The 6,553-nt window shown below is 32.8% G+C and overlaps 1 pseudogene; it reads left to right on the top strand.

Annotated features, from left to right (window-relative positions):
* The first annotated feature begins 3,554 nt into the window (after window positions 1-3,554).
* LOC149576684 (putative histone-arginine methyltransferase CARM1 pseudogene) lies at window positions 3,555-4,252 on the top strand (annotated as a pseudogene).
* Window positions 4,253-6,553: the final 2,301 nt, after the last annotated feature.

Raw genomic sequence — 6,553 nt, 5'->3', positions numbered from 1 at the left:
ACATTAGCAACATTTGGGTCATGGGGCCTCTTAAGTATTTGTATGTTGCAAAATACACTAACTGTATAATTTTGATGTGCCTTTCCAAGTATAGTAGCGAAAATGTCCTCCATTGAGGTTATTAACCCCATATGATTCCCAAGGTGTGTTTTCCACTACATAAATTCCGATCTAGAATTGATTATGGATCCATCTCTACATATCACAAATCATAATCCCAAATGATAATTTTTGCAGATGGCTTCATCAAACCTACAATGTACCATATAGAAAGAGTCAAAGATTTAAATTAGATTAGATGCACTAGTAATTCATGTAATATGCTTTGTTAGCTTAGTTTATACACTAATGTGGAACCCAAGTGTATAAGATGATCTATAAGATTGAAAAAGCATGCAATTTAAAGAGATTGGGGGATTAATTTTTTCAAGTCTACATTTCAAAAATTAGAATAGAGAAGGAAAATAGTACATTATAATCATTTTATTAAAGAAAGGACAAAGTTAGTCGCCAAAATTACAAGAGCACTAAACTGCACAACTATCTTTCTCGTAAAATGTTGCATGTTATTGTGGTGGTTGGAAATATAAATCAAGGATATAAAAGCCTAAGTTCATCACATAACCATATTTACATGAATAAAGAGGAAATTTAAGGAGGGAGGTACTTTCAATACAATTCTCAATAACTAGATCTAGAAATATTAGTGCTAACTAGATGAGAAAGTAGCACCAATGCAAGTTAGATCTAGGGAAGAATAGGGGAAAATATAACTAAATCCTTGAAAACCCTAGATGGGAATGATAAGATAGAGCTAGATATGTAAATTAAATAGGTACATATGGTGAAAGAATAAAGAATATAGAAGAAATACCCTTAAAACTTAATTTTATGCTTATTATATTGATCACAATAGATGAAATTCATCATATCTAGGCTTGAAACTATGTGGTAGACAAAATCTAGAAATCATTTGGTATTTTTTAGGGTTGAACTTGATGATAAGGGTTGACTCTATTGATTTTTTTTTTAACGGTGACCTAGTCAACCCATAAGAAAGGATGTGATACTAACTCTAATTTTATAGTTCCACAAAAAGCCAAAAAAGGGTACTCAGATCTATAACATATTTGTCAATCTGATATCTATAACCTACAATAAAAAAGAGTTGATTTGTTGGTTTTCATTAGTCAAACCCTATTTTAGGAGTTAACCTTGAATTGAAATAATTGAAATTGCATGAATGTAAAGTAAATGTATGAATTCACCTTTCAATGGTAGGATCTCTTCAATCAAATGCAATGTGCTTACTTAAGCAATTGATTTGGATCAAGAAGATGAATATGAATAGATGTGGAAGATGTGTAAAAGGACCGTGATTAGATTGAAATATATCTTGAAGATGGATCCCACAATTTCTTGAATTCTTGATCTGCAATGGAGGAATTTATTGAAGGATACTTTAAGGCTTTAAGGCTTGAAAACTTGAGATATTGAGATCTTGAGCATTAGTTCTTAAACTTGTAAATGATTGATACAATATGAGATGAGAAATAGAGTGAATGGAGGGGTTTTTAAAGGGCTCAGAATTGGATGACTCCTGTAGGCCAACTTGCATAGAAATTAACACCCCAAAACTATCTAGACATGGGACCCAAATAGAGGACCCAAAATAGAGCCCAATCAGGGATACATTGCATCCCTCATTGGCCCATCAAGGGTCCACTATATCCTTGATTGTTTTGGGATGTGTTGTGTCCCTAACAACTAAGGCCTTGAACCTTTGCAATCCAAAAATAGGTCCCAACTCCTAGAAATTGGGCAAAGTCCAAGATATAGCCATTATAGTACATGGAGTAGATTCTAAATAAAATGAAGGGAATGAAGGAACTAGGTGAATATATCCTACCTCAAGCTTTACACCATGAAAATAGGAGCTTTAAAGAGGATCTATAGTTTTTACCCCAAACCCACCTAGGAGAAATGATAGAAAAGGGAAGAAAGAAGGAGAGGTCTAAGGAGATTGATTTTCTAGCATTAAATAGGTGTTAAACCTTCATTAAATTGGATTTATTCCAATTCAAGATAGTACATTTAGCCCCCACTTTAGTGAGAGTATGGAATTAATCCAAAATATTGTTAAGTAGAGAAAAAAGCATAAGATACTCTTATTATAATCAGGGAGACAAAAAATTCATCAAGCCCCCAAGGGATTGATTCTTTGCCAACTCCTAGATCATAGTAAGAGAGAAATTATTGACTGAAAAGAGAAAGAAAAGAAAAGAATTATTATCTTGCTTAGTAGATTGCCCACGCTACTATGAATCATTGAAAGAGATGTTGCAAAAGATGACATTGAATAGCCTAATAGGGTGGTAACCCCTAGTCAACCCATCAGAGGGCCCATCCATAGATTAAAAAAATTTATATCACTATGACATGGTCTCATAAGACTGAGTTACCCATGCATGGGACTAAAAAATTGTTATGTGTTACCCATAAATGAGATTTAGAATATGTGTAAAAAAGGAAAGAGAGACCTAATATCAAGGATGCTCACTTCTTGTATTGAAGATGCTCATGAAGAATCTATTCTTTAGGATTATATATAATCAATAAAGGGATTTAGAAAATGTGTGCAAAAAGAAGTGTTGAAGTAGAAATGCATAGATTTGAGGATAATTTGGAAATAATACAAAGCATCCAAGGCTAAAGTTCCCCAATCCATACTCATAATTTGTATTCACTACCCCTTAATTGGAATGCAAAATGAGAAGAGCACATGTCACCACATTAAATTCATTGTTAACACTTTAATAGGAGAAATGGCTTCTTTAACAAAGTATACACACATCCACTAATAGAAATTTCCACTATGAGATGCCCCCATGAGAAGGCAAATCAAGGAAAATGATCACATAAATGTTGTAAACAATTGATTAATTATGTATTATATTTGATGTTACACAAGTGTCATATCATTGCCAGACAGTGTAAGCCGAGCTCATTTGGGCATTGAAGACAATTTCCTATGTCTATCGAGCATTCCCAGAGTTTTTCTAATTCAGAAGTCATTATCTACTGAGTTTACTCAGTCATCAAAGGAAAGTTTGTAGAAGTTGAGTGTTAACTATGCTCACTCGGTTAATGAAGGAAATGTTGGATGGAACCATTGTAACCAAGCTCACTTGGTTACCAAAGGAACTTTGTGAATCTTTAGTATTAATCAAGTTCACTTGGTTAACATAGGAAAATTGTTTTGAGTTAGTATCTACTAAGCAGGCTCAGCTAATGAAGGATTTTCTTGTTTTGGTATATTACATTCAATTGAATTATTTGTTAGTTCTAGCCAACTGAGGAAATGAATATTAAGTGTTCTAAGTTATATTCAAGCCAACTTGACATTGTATAAGATATAAATATAAAGTAAAGTTGACGATTGAATGTGTGGAACATAATCAAACCACCTTGAGCTACTTTGAACCTTGGTTCAAATTAGTTCAAGACTCCACCCTGAAATTTTAAATGCCAGGTCTATATTGGGTACCAACAATATGGTAGATTATGCATGGATATTTGTGGCAAAAAATCCATCTCTGGGTCAGTGAGTAACAATGATAAAGAGTAAAGTTAAGGAGAGTGAGCTACCAGAGAAAGTAGTTATATTAATATCAAAACCTAACAACAAAACTACTATAATGTTTACTTGACACTGTTACATGGACCTACTTTTATTGCTATTTTTTCAGCCTTTAGTGGATGTTTTTGACCCAAGAATATTTATTTCTCTAGTTAAATACCAAAAAATAGTCTTCTCCAAGATCAAGGATGAATAATTATATGAATTGATATTTCCTTGAAGTTTACAAAGTTAATTGGTACTTGAATTCATGGCCTTGCATGTTGGGTTGATTTTCTTTTTAATGGAAGTCTTGTGCAATGATGGCTTACAAATGTGCTTAGTGCACCAACAACACACTAGCTTTAGCTTCATTATGTCTTGTCTTAGTCTTTCTATGTCTTGGATTGGTAGACTATTACTGGTTGGTTCCATATGGTTTCTCATAGTACTCATACATATACTATGTATCTTACTATGTCAAAAAACATATGAGGTGTTGGTGGAGACAAAGGAGTTATACTACAAACCTCTTCAAGAAAGCTTGATTTGAAGGAACTGTATTATAGGATGTCATAGCCTCAAGCATGTACTTGGGCTTAGGATCAATCATCTCAATAGTTAGTCCAGTAGTAGTAAGCATAATAAAATATAAGTGTGGAGTTTTAATAAGGTTTGACTATTGCAACAAAAATAGGGAATTCTCCACTAGAGATATCATAGACTCTATGTGGTACAATGGAATGCAATTGCTTAAAAAAGTGAACCTTGGAAAGAAATTATAAATTAGACTATCTAAAATTGTAGGTTGTTGTATTAGGTAGGTCCAAGTTCTAGCTAATGAAAATATTATCTTTGATGTCAAGAGTCTTCAAGATGATGATGTTTTTAGACTTTTTCATTGATATCAATGTTATGATATGTATACATATGGTATACAAAGAATACATTACATATACATTGATTGTGACCACAAGACCACAAGATATACACTAAGAGTGCAAAACTATTATTGAGATCCTATGTGCATATTGAGGCCAAAGATAAACATTACCAGACTTATGACAAAAAATAACTTATAGAGTAAGGATCAATAAGACAAGTATAGATCTGTGACAATGCACTCACAAATTTGAAGGCATGTGTATTTGACAATCAATGGAGCAATTTCTTTCAATGGTGCTCAACTCATTTAACATCTATGCACAAAATAGTTTAAAAAATTTAAAAGAAAAATTAAATGCAATTATGAATTAAACTCGTTGCTATCTAATTTCTTCTTTGAGCTCTTGTATACAACACATGTTAGCACATCATTTGGGACACTGAAGAAGCATATCAAAAATATGATTCCACTATACAACTTCAAGCAAATCAGGTTTTCTTTAGCTACCTCATAAGACCTTAAAAAAACACATGAAGTGTGGTACAAAACAAAACATGTAGTGTAGCCCTATGCATGCTTATATTATTAGCTAGCACATTGTACTCAAGTAAAAGAAGAATGCTTTAGTATTTTTGGGTTTCTTTAATTTTACTAGAATTATGTATTTGAGGTTATCATCATCTAGGTATTTGCATTGGATTAGAGCAAAATAAATCTTTCAAATTCATTTCACTCTTAGAAGTGCCTTACAATTCAGAATTTGAGCATAATTTGATTGTTTTCTTGATGGATTTGGATGAGGAGATGCCAACAATGAAAGAAAGCATTCATGCTTTCATAAATTTTTTGGTGGAGCCTATCCTCCATACATATGGTCATGTTGAAACTATTGACATTATAGTCAAGTTTGTTTATTAGTGACACACACCTAATCAAATGGTTAGTAGCTACTAAGCTTATCTTACAATCTATATTCTTAACCAAGTAATTTAGGCTATACCAAGTTCTACAATTGTTATCGAGTTCTAAGACCAATATTTAGTTCGCATCGAGCAGTATCTACCAAGTTGGTGATTATCAATGTAAATTGAGTTTCATATTGTTTACTGAGTCTCTCAGTGAAAACCAAGTTTTCTAGTGCTTACTAAGTTTGTAGCTTCAGCAATATGAATCTAGTGTTGACCAAACTATACAATGCTAACCAAGTGATTCAATTTATACCAAGCTCACAGTGATAGTGTTGACCGAGCTATGCAGTGTCAACCAAGTAGTTTAGTTTATATGCTAAGTTTTACAATGTTTTCCAAGTCACCAATGAAAACCAAGTTTAGACTTCTTGGAAGTGATTATGAACTAAGCTTCTACGTCTACCAAATGCATGATGATGTTGAGTATTGATAACTTTTGCCAAGTGTTAGAACCTTACCGAGTTTGTCTTCAGAACCTAAGTACCTACAATTGGGCCAACTTTGTGTATTTTGGAGAAACTTTTATTGTAGCCAACTTTGATGAATTCTAAATTAGATTGGTATATATATGTAATGTATTGTATCACATCCAATATATATATGAATGGAATATTAAGAAGACACACTAAGAGCAAAAAGTGCAAAGTACAAAGGCTACAAGTAGTATAAGGAGCAACAAAGATTTATCCATCACAGAAAGGTGATTATTACACTACAAAGGAATCTCATTTAGCAAATCAAAGTTTCAGATCAAAGATCAGCCACTGGTTCATCCTAACAGGTGGAATAGTTAAATCCTTTCCCAAGGTAGACTTAATAGTCTTTTGTAAATCTCATTATTGAGTGCATACTTCATTGTATCTTTGTAAATCCTTTTGCAAGGAAGACCTAGCAATCCTTATTGCTCCTAATAGGGTAGATCATTAGAAGTAATCATTATAAGTCTTAACAGGCCAACTTTATACTACAATACTAAATCTTGTGGGTATCATCCCCACTCTAGTTTTGCTTTTTATTTGGAAGGTTTCTGGGTTACCATATTGTGTGTCAAAGTGTTATGAATGTTTTAATTCTTTCAAT

The sequence above is a fragment of the Cupressus sempervirens genome, chromosome 1 (genome assembly GCF_028749045.1).
Source record: "Cupressus sempervirens isolate cs-2001-9-10 chromosome 1, ASM2874904v1, whole genome shotgun sequence".
Taxonomy (NCBI): domain Eukaryota; kingdom Viridiplantae; phylum Streptophyta; class Pinopsida; order Cupressales; family Cupressaceae; genus Cupressus; species Cupressus sempervirens.
This window is presented reverse-complemented; position numbering and strand designations above follow the sequence as displayed.